Here is an 18063-nt window from a genome sequence, read left to right on the forward strand (position 1 = left end):
TATATGGGCCTTGGTGGACTCCTCTTCTTTTGTATAGGGCTACAACCTTCTCTCCCACTAGTCTTGATTTTTATAGGATGAGAGGTCTCTTTGTCTTGAATAGACTTTTGAGATGCATGTATAATATGTGATAGTGCATTACCTCGGATAAAAGAAGACAATGCCACACTAAGTTTTTCTTCTTATTGTATTTTATCTCTCAAAGGCCCTGCACTACATTAAGTTTTAACTAATTTTGTTTCATCCAAGACAAAATCTTGGACCATTGAACCATTAGAAACTATCAAGTAAACCATGGAGCTACCTGGATCTACTTAATTACATAACATAACCTTTCCACATTGCTTTGGCTTGTCACTTGATAGCATCTTTGACCTAGGATTTCTTGCAATGCACAAAATGAGATTTGCTTGGGAAGGATGTGATAAACACCATTCATGATTAGGATACTCTCATGTGACATCCTTTTTTGAAGGCCTTTCAATTGCAAGAAGACATACCCCAACTTGTCATGGCTTCTCAATAAATCAAGTAGTTTGCTTTATTCAAGGCCGCATTGGCTCCTCCTCACAACTGGAGCTATAATCTTATGTCAAAGAGTAAGCTCTAAACTTTATACTTTTACATATTTGTGGCTCCTATTCAAGTTTTCATTTTCTATATGAGGACTTTGATGGTAGAGGAGGTTGTTGTTGAACACCTAAGGGTCGATCCTGAGATCCTTCATTATTCTTCTACCTTGATGCTTGTGCGGTCTTACTTCATTCAGCAGAAGCACCACCTAAAAATAGTTCTCTCTTACCAAGGGTTTGATACTTTAGTGCCTTACGCAATTTGCCGCTAGGATATGTCTGGCCACCTTTCTCAACTTGAACTTTGTTACCCTTCTTTGTCATAATAATGGAAGGAGAAGCATCAAATGGCATATTCTAAGTCTCTTGAACTTCTTGCTACTATCTTCCTAATCTTGTCCATCACAAAAATGACAAAAAGAGAAAGAAGGTGATACACAACATGAAGTTAGGAAAACATTGTACTTAAAGTTTGAGCTAATTGATAAAAAATCAACAACAATATGTAAGAATTATTATATAAGATACATTAAACATGACACATTCAATAGGAACTTGAAGAAACATCCAACAAACTTGATGCATTGCGTCAAGTCCTTGACTAACACAAAGTAAAATATAAACTCACAGGAAAGAGAATAATTCTACATGGAAATAAGAGTATAGAAGTCACCTATTTGATTCAATGCATAAATTATTAGTGAAAAAAATCCATAAGAACAAATTCTACATGAAAACAAAAGCATAGAAGTTGGCTATTTGATTCAATGCATGAATTATTAGTAGAAAAATCCATAGTATCTAATGTCAATTTATTCATGCTAAGAAGTTCAAGCTAAGTACTTTGATTTAAGCTAGTAACTCAAAGCACTACATAAAGTTGAAAAAGACATCATACAAAAAGCACAACATCAAAATTCGCAAAGTCACAAGCTACATCTTAAGAAAAGTAAAATAACTAGAAATTTCAAGTCTTACGTTATGTCGGTGAGAAACTTTACTCAAAATATATACCAACTTAATGCATTGCTTCAAGTGGATAATGAATGTTGGAAGATATTGAATATCTTGAAATATGTATATTTTCTTACCAATACTTTTGCACATCGTAGGGATTTTGGGTTCACGAGCACTTCACATTGCACTTGTCCACTACACTATAGTCGAGAGTCATCTCCTCGTTTTATCAATTACTTCCATGCCAAGGGTTGGGTTGATGCACGTTTGGCACCATCATTGAGCATTAACACGGCATGATGCCCACTTCTGTAGCTATATGCAATAAATTTTAGATGTACATGCACTTGAGCGAGTACCTTTCATTGTGCACACACAATTTTTTGCATGCATGAGAGTTGAAATATTCATCACCAAAATAGGAGCCTTAGGTTTAGTGAGAAAGGTGATTGGGTGAGTTTGAGGATCATGAAGGATGCCTACAATTGTGAGGCAGGTTGTTTTCTTAGTCAACATCTTGATGAGGACCATTATTTTATTGAGAGAATATGAGATTTTGGGAGGATAGAGCAGAGTACAATATTTGTCTTGCTGAGTAATGAGAGGCAAGGTTAAGGATCATAAGGAATTAAGGAATTGTATTTGCATCTTGCATGGCACACACGTACACGTAGATAGGCTAGGCACTATTCTTTCAATGCATACATCTTTTTGAGTGTAGCGTGGCTAGTATGATTGTATAGCATGATCCAATTTTGCATTTTTTTTCTCAATGTCATGTATGGTTGAGCATGGCATACGTTTTCAAAGCATGTTCTCTAGGATACATTGCATTATGACAAGGCATGTATATTTGAAGAGAACAAAAAAAGACTCAAGGGAAATCTATGAGAGAATGTTTTTTTTAGAGAATTATGAAGAATTGCTACTAGCTTGAGACATTTGGAGTGTGTCATTGGCAAACGCTCTTGTAGAAACTTGGAAAAAGGTTTTAATCTTCTGACATATAAGAGCATAGAGGAGTGTGAATGTATATGTGCATGGCAAGAGTAAATGTGCATACATAAACAAGTGACAGTGTGATATTCTTATCCCAAATATTAACTACTAAAAGTGTTTAAGAGAATGGATCTTATGCTAACCCTTGACCCTTGTAAAATCAAAAGGATTGTAAAAATTAGATGCATAATGTGAATCCATGTGTGAGTCTAGGCAAATGAGGATGAGAGCAATCAAGAGAGAGAGAGAGAGAGAGAGAGAGAGAGAGAGAGAGAGAGAGAGAGAGAGTGTGTGTGTGTGTGTGTGTGTGTGTGTGTGTGTGCGCACGTGCGTGCAGGAGGGAAATCACTACTTGCGAGAGCAAGAGAGAGAGAGAGAGAGTGTGTGTGTGTGTGTGTGCGCGCGCACGCGCACGCGCGTGCAGGAGGGAAATCACTACTTGCGAGAGCAAGAGAGTGTGTGTGAGTGTGTGAGAGCAAGAGAGGGAGAAAGAGAGAAGTTGCTAATTGAGAAAGAGATAGAGATCCCTCGCTGAGAGAGAGAGAGAGAGAGAGAGAGAGAGAGAGAGAGAGAGAGAGAGAGAGAGAGAGAGAGAGAGAGAGAGAGAGAGAGAGAGAGAGAGAGAGAGAATTGTACTTGAGGTAGTTAACATGGGGGAGAAACATGGGCGTAAAATGAGACTAGGTGCTAGTGGTGCTATTGGTAATGGTGCTGATGTGAGGAGGGGGCAAGTAAGATATGGTGGTGGTGGCAATGGTGGTAGTAGTGGTGCTACTAGAGGTGTCAGAGGGGATGGAGAACCATCAATGGAGGTGGTGGTGGTGGTGGTAGAAGTGAAGTGGTGGAGATCGTGGTGGCAGTGGTAATGGTGGTGGTGGTGGTGGTGGTAGTGGTGGTGGAGGTGACTCTGGTGGTGATGGAGATCATGGTGGAAGTGGAAGAGAAATAGTGGTGCTTGATATATACCTAAGAGGAAAGGAGAAATAAGTGGACCATGTGGAACAAGAATTGGAGGTTTCCCAAAAAAGCTCACTCAAAGCTCGCTTCTTGCACACACTCCCAACCTATCCTTTGTCTCTTCATTATAAATGGGTGGTCGATTTGGTCACCATGCCTATAGGACTTCGATGCATGAGATACCTAGTGCTTGCCATGAGGATTTGACTAATCAAGTGGGAGGGAGAGCTCTAGGCATCAAGACAACATAGGTTGTATTCGAATTTCTCTTGGAAGAGGCCATACAGAGGCAAAGTAAAGGAGTGACCACCATGGTTATTACCATATGCATTATGGGATGATTGGACAACACATAGTGTAGTGATTGGGTATACACCTATTGAATTAATGTATGGAGAAAAGTGTATTATGTCTATTGAGGAGATGGGTGCCACATGGAGTGTGTTACCTTGGGAGGAAGGACTGAGTAGAGAAGAACTACTTACTGTCCGCATTTGATAGTTCGTCGAGTGGAGACCAAAATTGGCATGACTCCCATTATAATGATATAGTGAATACCCTTTATGTGAGATTAGGTTATGGTCAAGATGTAAAACTCATTAAACAAGGCCATGTATGAGGGCCATCCAAAAAGAGACCTTTTAGACCATCATTCCTTTTGGGAGGGATAGTTAAGGTAGAAAGAGACTATTTGAAAAAGGGTGGGCATTATATATTAGCTATGGGCACATCACCATTGTAGATAGTAAAGGTATTATCTTTCAAGTGTCTTTGGCATTGACCAAAGAATAGCAACATTAAATATGAAGCTCAAAGTTTGACACCCAATTGGTTGCATGCATTGCTCAAAACCTTGCCTTCACTAACTTTGAAAACTCGGTGGTCTAAAGTTAGCATAAATTCATACAATGGTCCTACTAATAGCAATCAAACATTTCCTTACTCCAAAGATATCAAAGACCACATACAAGTTTGATGTAGTGTGTTGGATCTCTAACAAGGAGATCAACAAAGATTGGAGGCAAATCGTGTGAACAAAATAGAGGCTATATCATGGACAAGAATTATCTCTAGGCCATAAATTTTATGATAATCCAATTGTACTTGGTGCACATGGAGGATGAGGATTAGTTGTGATGCTTATGCGTAGTTGGATTCATGAAGAGTATGCTCAAATGCTTTGTTCACCACATATGTTATCTAAAGGGAAATATGACAATAAAGTGTCTTATCCAAGATTCTTAAGACATGTAATATATTTTGATGTTATATCTAAGTCAATTATGATATAGCTATAGACCCAAGATGATGATAGTTGTCTCACAATGAAGAGTCTTAACATCAAGGCATTCAAAGAACCATGGACGAGAAAATGTGTGCAAAGGTGAATAAAGCTTCTATATTAAACATGTGTACTACCTTAAAAATACACTATGGTGACAATAAAGGGGAGCAAGCTCATCCATACTTTACCAAACCCAAAGCATGCAAGGGTTTAACTCAGTCAAATTTTATTTTCTTCATGGCTTGAATATTATATAGATCAGATATAGTGTGTGTAAGGAATGTCAAAAGCTCTCTCTCTCTCTCTCTCTCTCTCTCTCTCTCTCTCTCTCTCTCTCTCTCTCTCTCTCTCTCTCTCTCTCTCTCTCTCTCTCTCTCTCTCTCTCTCTCTCTCTCTCTCTCTCTCTCTCTCTCTCTCTCTCTCTCTCTCTCTCTCTCTCTATATATATATATATATATATATATATATATATATATATATATATATATATATATATATATAAAGGAGAAGCCAAAAATAAAAGCACAACATAAATTAGGTGCCACAACCCCCATGCATTGAGAGGGTTGCATAGTAAAAATTGTTTTCTACTCATGCTTGCTAAGAAAAATAAGGTATAAAACCTTTATAAAAGATATCAAATGGCCACAACAATAAAAAAACATGACGCACTACTAGGCACCTCATAGAACTCAATAATGACTTATGTTGTAAAATAAATTCATAAATGTGCCAAATAAATAATCCCAAAAATATCAAAAAATATAAATAACTATAAAATACTCAAAGGTAGGATGGACACTCAACTCATCAATGTGAATATATCCTCCATCTATATTTACACATCAATTGAGCCTAGCAATAAATCAAATTATGTGAGGTCAACACAAAAATATTAATTAATAGAAATGGTTAGTCATAAAAGTAAATAGTCAAGGGATACTCCACAAGTACTCAACTATAAAATAGTGTTGGAAAGAACTATTAACATATGTAAATACTAGGACTACTTGATGTAAACATCATGAAATCATCCTTGATGGTATCGCCCATCTGCACAAGATTGGTTGTCGCACTTGAAAATGGTAAACATTTCCCTCAACTATTCACACAAGTCAAAACCATCTAAGTCCATCATCTCCTCAAGAATGTTCCGCAAAAAAATAATGCCTTTTTGCAGCAGGTCCTCAAGGTGCAAAAGAATCTCTCCTCATTTCTAGTGGCGAGCTAATGAAAGACACAATGTGTAAAGAGTAATGCAACATGAGAGTGCAAAGCACATGCTATTATCTAACTGGATTCCTTAATAGGGTAGTCCTTAAATTTGACAAAATGTCTATAGTAAGTATTGATAAGTGTTACATATTGAGATACTATATGGTCAATATATATACCAACCTCTTGTTTTGAACGTTTGGTATCCTCATGAAGCAAAAGAAGGGGGATCGTAAACTATGAAATAGGTAAGGTCCCCTTAAAATTTTAAAGAAGACTAAGAAGGAAGTTGTTAGAATATTCCAATGAAAGGAAAGGTCAAGTTCAAAGAAAATTATCTTTGATTTTTCTAGAGAGCTTAAAAGGCCCATAAATTCTAGATACAAGATTAGCATTAGGGGTTTTGTCTCACTTCTCAATCAACATTATTCAATTCTCAACCCAACAACATCATAACCTTTAAATTCCATAGCCTTTGTTTTCTTGTTGACTTGAGCAATGGAACATTGTTAGGCTTTAGCAATCATATACTAGACTTGGGCTAGAATTGATAAATGGTCTTGCAAAATGGGCTCATTTAGTATCAATGATTTCAATGGTACTAGCTTAGTGGCCTCAAAATGCATCTTGAAATACAAAAGAATCAACAACTTTACTTCACAAGTGCTAAGTTAAAACCTTAAGATATGAAATAATTATCTACCTCTATAAATGCATAAGCTTGGTATTATATTCAAAGCTCATTGAAAGATATGAAACAAATTATATTGTGGTTTGCTTCATGAATGCTAAGATAAAATTTGGACATGAAACAAATAAAATATATGTATGTATGTATGCACACGCACACACATGTATGCGTGCGTGCGTGCGTGCATGCGTGTGTGTCTGTGTGCGTGCGTGCGTGCGTGTGTGTGTGTGTGTGTGTGTGTGTGTGTGTGTGTGTGTGTGTGTGTGTGTGTGTGTGTGTGTGTGTGTGTGTGTGTGCGTGCGTGCGTGCGTGCGTGTGTGTGTGTGTGCGTACGTGCGTGCGTGCGTGCGTGTGTGTGTGTGTGTGCGTGCGCGCGCACGTGTGCGTGTGCACGAGCATGTGCACATACGTGGGTACATGTATGTGTGTGTGTGTGTGTGTGTGTGTGTGTGTGTGTGTGTGTGTGTGTGTGTGTGTGTGTGTGTGTGTGTGTGTGTGTGTGTGTGTGTGTGTGTGTGTGTGTGTGTGTGTGTGTGTGTGTGTGTGTGTGTGTGTGTGTGTGTGTGTGTGTGTGTGTGTGTGTGTGTGTGTGTGTGTGTGTGTGTGTGTGTGTGTGTCATGTTAAAGAAAAAATGAACATATGATTATAAGAATATGTAAGACAACAATGATTTAGGCTTCCTCTAATGATCAAACAATATAAGAAATAACCTTATCATAGTACAAATGAAATATGAGACATATAAAGCCTACTTCAAGTGTTTAAACTCCGTTTCTTCTCCTTTCATCAAGGAAGACACATTGATGTAATTTTGATTTTTTTCTTGAGAAGTTACTTCCGTTAGCATTTGCAATAATTTCTTTCTTTGGTGATATTACTTAAAGAAATTATGTATTTAGTTTTTTAATTTTTAACAAAAGTTACCAAGCATGTTTGGTTTAAAAAATCTATTTAAATAAATGTTTTCCCAAAATAGTATTAAAGAGCTCATTAAAATTTATCATGCTTTGTAAAGATAACTGTTTAATTGTAATCTAGTGTATAAGAATACTTATCATAATGAAAAGTTTGGGCTAGATATGCAAAATTTACTTAAGTCTGTATTACTATAGCTTTGAATATGAAGAAAAGAGTACCTAATCTTGCCCAAAAAGACAAAGTATACTCAAAAGGATTCTAAACAAACATGCTTAAAGTAAATCCTATCTTTAGAAATGCATAATAATGAGTAATATAACTAAGCTTTAAAATCAACAGTAGTACTAGATCAAAATATTAAAACAGATTGCTATTGAAGTATGTTTGCATGCAAATGTGAGCTAAAGCTAGGTTAGTAGACAGTGGTGGCTAATGACTAGCTTTATATTCTAAGGTTATAATCTTCTTTGATTAACAAATACAATAGATGTACTTACTATCTAATCATCTATTAGTCTTGATTTGACTTCTAGTATTACATTTATAATATGGAAACTTAGTCATATACTATGCAAATATTCAAAACTTATGAATATGGGAAGTTGGCAAAGTTTGAATCAAGGTGAAAGACCTACTTGGAATATAGATGACCTACTTATGGTTTAGAATTATACAACTAAAGAGTTGTAGCTTAAAAAGTTTTATAAAACATAAACTATTGAAGAATAGGTAATTCTAAGTATATGTGCATCAATTCGAGACCTAAAGATCACTAGAACATAATACTCTAGTTATTGAAGACATTTAAGGATGTGGACTCATGTGGATTAAAATATTTCAAACATCTCTAAGAACTAGAAAAATATGGATCTCATAAATGTACTTGAAAAAACTCATTTTTTAAAGCATCATCCGAAATCGAAGACTAATTGCCAAATTAGTACCTAAAAATGACTAAAATCAAACTTTTGCAAAGATTTGTTGAATTAGACTAAGTCTATATTTCTCTAAAAGTGGCTTGAAATACAAACATATTTAGTTAGAACAATTGCTAATATCACTAGTAGGTTTTTCTCCAAAGATACAACATTACTTTCTATAGTATATTCAAATTCTAAATATATTGAAATTTACTTTGGTGGAAAGTCAACTCTTTTGTACAAGTTTCAACTAGGAAATACTTTAGAGACAATTATCTTTCTAACTATTAGGAATTATTTCAAAGATTAGATGAGAAATAATTCTATAAATCATTTCCTACTGATGGGTTGCTAATTCTAAGAGAAATATTATCCACGTAGACCCCAAAGTTGGTAAAAAGTATATTTTATAATTACTACTATGACATCAATTCAAATTGACTTTAGAATTGAAATATCACATTGAGCATTCAGTACTTCTAAGAATTATATATCATAAAAAAGTGTAGATCTTATTAAGGGCTAAAAGTTTCCTATTTGTAGTATTCTCAAATTTTGAAGACACAAAATTTGTAGTACTTGAAAATATATGTAGTGAGCATGGTGGGCTTGGTATAGGTGAGGAGCAACATTGGCAACTTTGAGTTTCTAGATAGGTAGCCCATTAAAATCAATAGAGAAATATAAGTTAATTACAAAACCAAATCAAAACTTTGTCCAACTAAAATCTTTTTAGAAGACTAAGGTTGATTAAATGAAAATCTCACCTTGAAGAGAAAGGAGTCATAGCACCAAAGGAAGTGCCATGAGAATGGAGAGAGCAACAAGAATTTTGTGAAGTTGGCCTCCCGTGTTTTGGTTGTAGGAATTTGTTTATCATGATATTCATGTCCATCATATTGGTCCATGAGAATTTGCAATATAAACTTTGTTTGATCAAGGGTGTGGTGCTTGCCTTCATGCAAGAGGCCAGGCGATTGGAAGCTTGGAGCATAGTCTTGCTCTAATACCAATAGTGTGCAAATCAAGTAAGATTTTTGTGTTGCAAATATCAAAAGCTCTCTCTCTCTCTCTCTCTCTCTCTCTCTCTCTCTCTCTCTCTCTCTCTCTCATGTATGTCTGTGTGTGCACACGCACGCAAAAATTAAAAAATCAAGAAAAAACCCCAAAACAATTGCACTACAAAATTTTCATGCAAGATCCCCTATGCACTGAGACAGCTCTCCCCAATGTGTACATTAGCTGTATTAAAAAGTTTTATGCCCAAAATAGCCCTTTTAACAAAAATAGTAACTAACCTTTTCTATTTGTATCTTGTAAGTAGGATATAAGACCTTCATATAAAGTATCCTATGTTGAATTGTAACTCAAGGCTAAATGTCTATCAAAAACAAAAATAATGATATACTACTTGCCTCATAAAGCTCAATAATTGGTGATAGATGAAAAGAAAATTCATCAACTTCTCTTAAAAATAATCTCAACTACGTCAAAAAATAAAAATATGGATACATATTAAATAATAAAATGTAAGAGTGGATGATTAGCTCAACACCGTAGATGTATCCTATCTATCTTTACACATCGGCCAAGTCTAGGATCAAAAAGAATTAGGGTGAGAATCAATAAAAATAAATATTTTTAAGCAACACTAAAATATCGAGTAATAAAGAACTATTTGTTACAAAAGTAAATATCCAAAGGATACTTCCCAAGTACCTAACTAAAAAAATAAATATCAAACGCATACTCCACATGCATACTCTTGCTACCAATGGCTCAAGTGCACCTTAATCACCTATTAATATTATCACCCATGTGCTAGTACTAGTAAGTGTCACGCTCAAAAAGAACAAATGTCCCTATTAACTTTCCATCCAAGTGAGAGCCATTCAAGTTCATCCCCTTGAGAACGTGCCTCAACGTATTCCCCTAGCAAAAGTCTCCAATTGTTTTGACTATCTAGAAAAGACTTTACTAGATAAATTGCTAAATGACTAGGGGAAACATGGACTCTAAAAGGGCATTGTAAGGAGTTGGTTGGGAAAAAGATTTATTTGCTAAGTTTTTTCAATGGAGTTGGTTTTTTTTTCAAAGATGGTTTTCCTCCACAAGCCAATTTTTAACACATTCGCTTGAAAAAGAAGAAAAAAATGATAAACAATATATTGTTTATTAAACTTTTGAAAATGTGTTACATGGTGACTGTCAAGAATCGCGTGGTGGGGGGATTTGCTCAAGATGCTGCACCGAAAACACACAGAATGCACAAGGAGAAGCTCACTCCAGAGACAAGAAGAGAGATGGAGGCAAAACGTTTTCTTGCTTGTTTCTTCTTCTTCTTCCACACACTTTTCAATGTACACAAAGTATAGATAAGATACAACATAAAGGAAAGTGGCCTACTAAGTCAAACAATGCGTAACCGACTACACTAGTCAACTAGCACTATAACTATGCCACCTGTAAATAGGTGTAACAACCTGAATATAATAAGTAATGAGTCAGTGGATATGTGAGAGTCATAATGACCACCGACGTGCTAAGTGTAGACGTGTGGACCCATCTAACAAGGCGGTCCATCATTAATGTCTGCATGTGTTGAGCTTGTCATCTCAACACTCCCCCTCAAGCTCAACTGCATCTTTGCAACTCCAAGTAAGCTTCGAAACTTTTGAAGCTTCTCTGTACCCAATGCCTTCGTGAAGATGTCAGCTATCTGATCCTGTGTGCTAACATACACCAAGTCAATCTCACCTGCTATTACCGTCTCTCTCACAAAGTGGTAGTGTACCTCAATATGTTTTGTCCTGGCATGGAACACAGGGTTCCTAGCCAACTGTATACTGCTCATGTTGTCACAATAAATGACAACTGGACCTTCCACTTGCACATCTAAATCAGCCAATAACTTTTGCAGCCATACTACCTCACATGCTGCAACAGCACCTCTATACTCAGCCTCTGTACTCGACAAAGCAACTGTAGATTGCTTTTTGCTGCTCCAAGTAACTGCTGCACTACCAAGAGAGAACATGTGTCCACTGGTAGATCTTCTATCAGACATAGTGCCAGCCCAATCTGCATCTGTGTATCCAAACACCTGTACATCTGTACCTGCCTCATAGAAAAGTCCATAATGTAATGTGGACTTCTGACTGCATCCAAATGTGGCTTTCTAGGTACTTACATAAACTAATTCACAAGACCAACAGCATAGCTCAAGTCTAGCCTTGTAATGGTCATGTAGATCAAACTCCCCACTATCCTCCTGAACATAGTAGGGTCTTCTATCTCATCCGCAACATCAGCACTCAACTTTACATTCTGCTCCAACGGGATTGAAAGTGGTTTGCATGCTATCATACCATACTTGGACAACATATCCAAGCCATACTGTCTTTGGGATAGCCATATACCATCATCACATCTGATCACCTCAATGCCAAGGAAGTACCTTAGCTCACCTAAATCCTTCATCTCAAACTTCTTCTTCAAAAAGTCCTTGACTTCAGTAATCCCACTATCACTATCACCTGTAATAATCAAGTCATCCACATAGATGACTATGATGACCAAACCTGCATCTCCCTTTCTCACATAAAGTGAGTGATCAGCATCAAAATCATAAAAGCCAATATTGACAAGATACTCTCTGATCTTGTCAGACCATGCTCTAGGTGCTTGCTTGAGCCCATAGAGCGCCTTCTTTAACCTGCACACATACGTGGGATGCTCTAAATCTTCATAACCTGCTGGCTGATCCATATACACTTCTTCCTGCAAATCACCATGCAAGAAGGCATTCTTCACATCCATTTGCTGCAACCTCCAACCTTTGGCTGCTGCCAAAGCAATCACACATCTGACAGTTGCCATCCTAGCAACTGGACTGAAGGTTTCTTCATAATCTATGCCATATGTCTGAACATAGCCTTTTGCAACCAGCCTAGCTTTGTACCTACTAATAGAACCATCTACATTGTGCTTAATCTTATAAACCCACTTACATCCAATAGCTTTCTTGCCCTTCGGTAATAATACTAGATCCCAAGTCTTATTGGCCTCTAATGCAGCCATTTCCTCATCCATTGCTGCATCCCAATAAGCATGACCAACAGCCTCCTCAAAACATGTGGGCTCAACATCCTCAATCACTTTTACCATATAAGCATAATGGTGAGCTGCATAACCTTCAAAACCAAATCTCTGTTAACAAGGTATCTCACCCTGCTAGACCTGCGTACCACTGGATCACTCAATGGAGTCTTTGCAATTACGCGTGCTCTCTGCACACTTGGAGTCCTCACTGAAGGAATGCCAAGCTCATCATCCAAGCTCTCTAAGCCATTAGAGTCTCCATCAAGAACTGCATCAATACCATCTGATACATTATTCTTTCCTTTGTCTTTTCCTGTAGTGCTACTAGATGCACCTGAAGATGTAGAGCTAGTCCTTAGTCTCCCAGACCAAGGACTACCAGATGATGTCTCTGGTTCACTAAGAGTCCGTGATTCTTGCTTTTTCAGCCTGCACATGAGTGTCGTGATCATCATCATCATCCAATGCATCACCACTAGATGCATACCAACTGCTCATTTCATCAAAGATGACATCCCTGCTTACTCTGAACTTATATGTGATAGGGTTATAACAGCGATACCCTTTCAGCTCTAAAGAGTATCCAATAAAGATACATTTTTCTGCCTTTGGATCAAGCTTCTTCCGTAGCTCATCTGGCACATGAACATATGCAACACAGCCAAATACCTTCAAGTATGATACATCAGGCTTCTTGGCTGTAAAACATTCTTCGGGGGTCATACCATGAACTGCAGCTGTGGGAGTTCTGTTCATAATATAAACAGCAGTATGAACAACCTCAGACCAAAAATGCTTAGGTATATTCTTTTCAGCCATCAAGGCACGTGCAACTTCTGCAATATGCCTGTTTTTCCTTTCTGCAACCCCATTTTGCTGTGGGGTATACCTGCATGTGAACTGTCTCTTTATCCCATGAGACCTCAGAAAATCACTGAACTCATTCGAGAGGTACTCTCCCCCTCCATCTGACCTCAAGCACTTTACTTTCAAGCCTGTTTCTCTTTTAACTGCACCCTTGAAAGTTCTAAATTGCTCAAACGCTTCACTCTTTTTCTTCATAAAATATACCCACAGCTTTCTAGAACAATCATCAATGAATGTGACAAAGTATGAACTGTCTCCAAGAGATACATTTTGTGTAGACCCCCAAATATCTGTATGCACAACATCAATGATATTTTTGCTTACATCTCTGTCATGTGAAAAGGGTTGTCTTGCCTACTTACCAAACTGACATGCTTCACATACCTTATGAAATTCTGCAACTCTAAATGTAGGCAAACCTGTAACCAACCCTTTGGACTGCATTAATTTCAACATTTGTACATTTGCATGTCCAATGCGTTTATACCAAATTTCAATATCTGCAACAACACCTTTTCCTTTGGCATACATAGCAGCATTCATAGTAGGAATTCCAGCATCCAGAGTAAACATATGTCCAACTCTACTTCCCTTTGCAACCAACCTGTACTTGTCATTGAAGTCTTCTACAAAGTAGCCCTTTGCATTAAATCTGACTTGCAGCCCTTGCTCTACCATCTGACCGACTAACACCAAGTTCTTTGTAATAGATGGCACATGTAATACATCTGAAAGACTCTTTGTCTTACCATCATACAAGGACAAGGGAACTTTTTCAATGTGTGAAATTAGGTGGCATGAATCATCACCCGTCTGTACATAACTTGCATTTTGCAAATCTTGCATCTCTCCAAACCATTCTACATGGCTGGTCATATGATTGGATGCACCTGAATCAACATACCAAGCATCATTATATGTTCCCTTTCCTATAACAGCTTTCAACATATGCTGCATAACAAACAGACGTTCATTTTTGTCTTCATTCTGTCGTAAAGACGATGCATTGTTTCCTTGCTACAACTTACCACTGCGAATATCATCTTTCTTAGCATAACATCGGGCTGCAATATGACATGTTTTGCCACAGTAGTGACACACAATACCAGAGTTGTTAAAACCTCTGTTCTGCCATCCACCTCTTCCTCTAGAGCTCCCCCTGCCTCTAAAGTTTCCTCTGCCTCCAGAAACCTGCATTTCATCAAACTGTTGATTGAACCTGTTTTGCTGGTTATCGCCAGCACGTCCCATACCACGGCCTCTCGAAGAGAATCTTCCACGTCCCCTTCCTGAACTTGAGTAAAATGCTTGGACATATTTACCATTTCTTTCAGACGAATCACCCTGCATATTGATCTCTTCAGTAATCATGAGAGAGATTAGCTCATCAAAATCTGAAAAATGGCTTCCGTACATATACTGAAGTAACAAATGATTTCCATGCCTTCTCATTGTTAAGGCCACTCAGAGTGGATGAAACCAAATCGTCATCATCTGGCATTGCATCAATCGCTGCTAAGGCATCTGCAATGCTCCTCACCTTCAAAACATGCTCGTTGACAGACATTTTCCCTTTCTTCAAGGCATTTAACTCTTGCTTGAGTTGAATCTTTCGTGCCTTTGTATTTACTGAAAACATGCTCTCAAAAATTGTCCAAGCTGCATGTGAAGTTTCTACGTTCCTGATATGTCCCAGCATAGTATTATCAATTACTGCAAATAGCCAGTACATCACATTTTTGTCTTTCGCATTCCACTATTTCCATGCTTTTAACTCATCTGCAGTCGAAGAGATACCCAGCTTTGGCTCCTTTTCTTCACCTGAAACAAATTCATAAAGGCCCTTTTCAATAAGAAAGTTCGTCACACTGAACTTCCATGAAGGGTAGTTATTCTTGTCGAGCTTCTCAATAATGGGATTTCCACTGTTCTCTGTCATTATCACAAAACTAATACCAAACAGCAAGCAAATCTTCTTCAACCCTCGACCTGTAGTGCACAGCAATACACCAAACAGCCTTTTTCACTGTCTACTCAACAATACATGCAATCTGCAACAAGTTTGCAAATAAACCTTGTATTTATTCGCTGATAAACACCTTTGAACTTACAAATCTGAAATCTGTAACCTGTATACCTGTATACGGCAGACAAAGCTGAAATTGCAGAATACCTCGAACCACTGTCCGCAACCTTGCGAGTCTAAAACGGAGCCTGAAATGACCTTGGATGGCCAAAATAGCAGCGGGAAAGCTCTTAAGGGCCTATCTATAGAATACACAGCGCTCTTCGCGCACACCAAATCTCACTGCAATCTGAGATTTTTGCTCTGTCCTGCTTCCGGTGCCTCCACATGCACTATCTAAGAGAAGAAGTAGAAAATGGAAGAGCTTCTTACCCGTTGCTTGCTTGCTCGAATCCTTGGCTCCTCTCCTTCGCTTTAGCCTTTAATCAGCCTCTCTCGGTGGCACGGCTCTAATACCATGTCAAGAATCGTGTGATGGGGGGATTTGCTCAAGATGTTACACCGAACACACACAGAATGCACAAGGAGAAGCTCACTCAAGAGACAAGAAGAGATATGGAGGCAAAACGTTTTCTTGCTGGTTTCTTCTTCTTCTTCTTCCATACACTTTTCAATGTACACAAAGTATAGATAAGATACAACATAAAGGAAAGTGGCCTACTAAGTCAAACAATGCATAACCGACTGCACTAGTCAACAGGTACTATAACTATACCAGCTGTAAATAGATATAACCACCTGAATATCATAAGTAATGAGTCAGTGGCCATGTGAGTCATAATGACCACCAACGTGCTAAGTGTAGACGTGTGGACCCATCTAACCAAGCGGTCCATCATTAATGTCCGTATGTGTTGAGCTTGTCATCTCAACAGTGACTTTCTCCTAATGGTGCGGCTCGTGATAAAGAAACTTGGGGACCCTAATTCAAAACCCTTTTACATGTGCACACTATTATTTTTCTTTTTAAATTGAAGGGTCATACTAGGGACCTATGCCACATGGTGTTATTTTATCTAATCTCAATAACCTCCTGTGTACATGTGGAATTACAAATCAAATTTTTCTTCAAATTGAAATTTCAAATGACTAACTTTTAAATATATATCTATATATATTTATGAAGGTTGAATTGGCCACTTTTCAAAACCCTTTCCTCCACTTAAATTGTTACTCCTTTTTCAAATTGAAGGGTCATGGTAGGGGCATACACCACATGGCGTGATTTGTTTGATTCGATAGTCCATGTACAAGTAGCAAAACCTTGTTTTTCTTCAAATTGGAATTTCATGTTTGAAAACTCTTTTTGAAAGTTGAATTGGCCACTTGCCACATGTTATCAAACAATTACATCTACGAAGATGGGGATAAAATGTGCACACCACCTTCTCATTGGTCCACATCGAATCTCTTGAAATTACAAAATTCATTAATTTCTAATCTAAAAATACCCTTTTTGAGTCCATATTTCATCTAGTGTGTATGACTATATCGAATCACTTGTGTAAAAAGTTAAAGATGACTTTTAGAGACCAACCTTGATGATAACGTGAAATGTGCCACAATATTCAACCCTAACTTTGCTAGTTGAATCACTCATACTTGCAATGCATTTTTGTAAGGAAGTTAGCATACCTACTATAGTCAAAGATTCTACACTTTTAATGTATCTACTTCACTTGAAAGTGATCTCTCTTCAAGATAAAAAAGCATCCTTACTAAATTAGCCCCCTCCAATTCACAACCCAAGAAAGTTGCTAGCTAGAAAAACTCCCAATATCATAGTACATAAAAAATGTATTTTCCAAACGCATGCCACAAAGTTTATCACCTAGTCGTATGATAAGTAGGTCTTTCATGTCACTTCCATGATCAAGATAAGAAAGTTTAAATTCCAAATATGAAATTCAATGTTTTTCATTACTTAGATACACATCAGATTAAGATGCTTCCACTAGACACAAAGATTCATACTTTAGATTCGTACTCCATGCAATTGCAATATCACTTTCTTACAAGATGTCCTCCAAAACTAGGTAGAAATATACACCGCTACATTAAAATTGTGGAAGGTTTGTACAAATAGCAGCATTCGCTATGGTGGCTAGGATAAAGTCAAAACTTGCCTAAATGTCAAAACGGCATGGGGCAATCAATTGTTGCAACTAACCTCACATGATGTCAAAAGTTTTAATTACAATATGCTTTAAACAAGAGGTTTCACTTGTTAAGGTCTCATGTACTACTGTTCTAGTCAACAATTTTCACTTGTATTTTGGTCCTGTAGCAGATTCATGATCCCCCTTTGAAGTCAAAAATGATACAATTTGTCCTCAAAAGTATTATTGTTGTAGCCTAGGTTGTAAAGAAAAGTCCCTACCTTTAAAGTTGGATGCCATCCATGAGCCTTAAATACGGTAGCTGCATGTACAAAGACTACTTTGGCATTGTTAGTTTTACAAGCAAAAGACTATCCAAGTAAATAAAGAACAAGACTAAAAACGCCAACATCAAGTTTACAAAGAAAACAAGGAGACCAACAAGAAGTCCACCA

This window comes from Lygodium microphyllum, chromosome 19, assembly GCF_053477565.2.
Source record: "Lygodium microphyllum isolate KBCC chromosome 19, Lygodium_microphyllum_v1.1.10, whole genome shotgun sequence".
Taxonomy (NCBI): domain Eukaryota; kingdom Viridiplantae; phylum Streptophyta; class Polypodiopsida; order Schizaeales; family Lygodiaceae; genus Lygodium; species Lygodium microphyllum.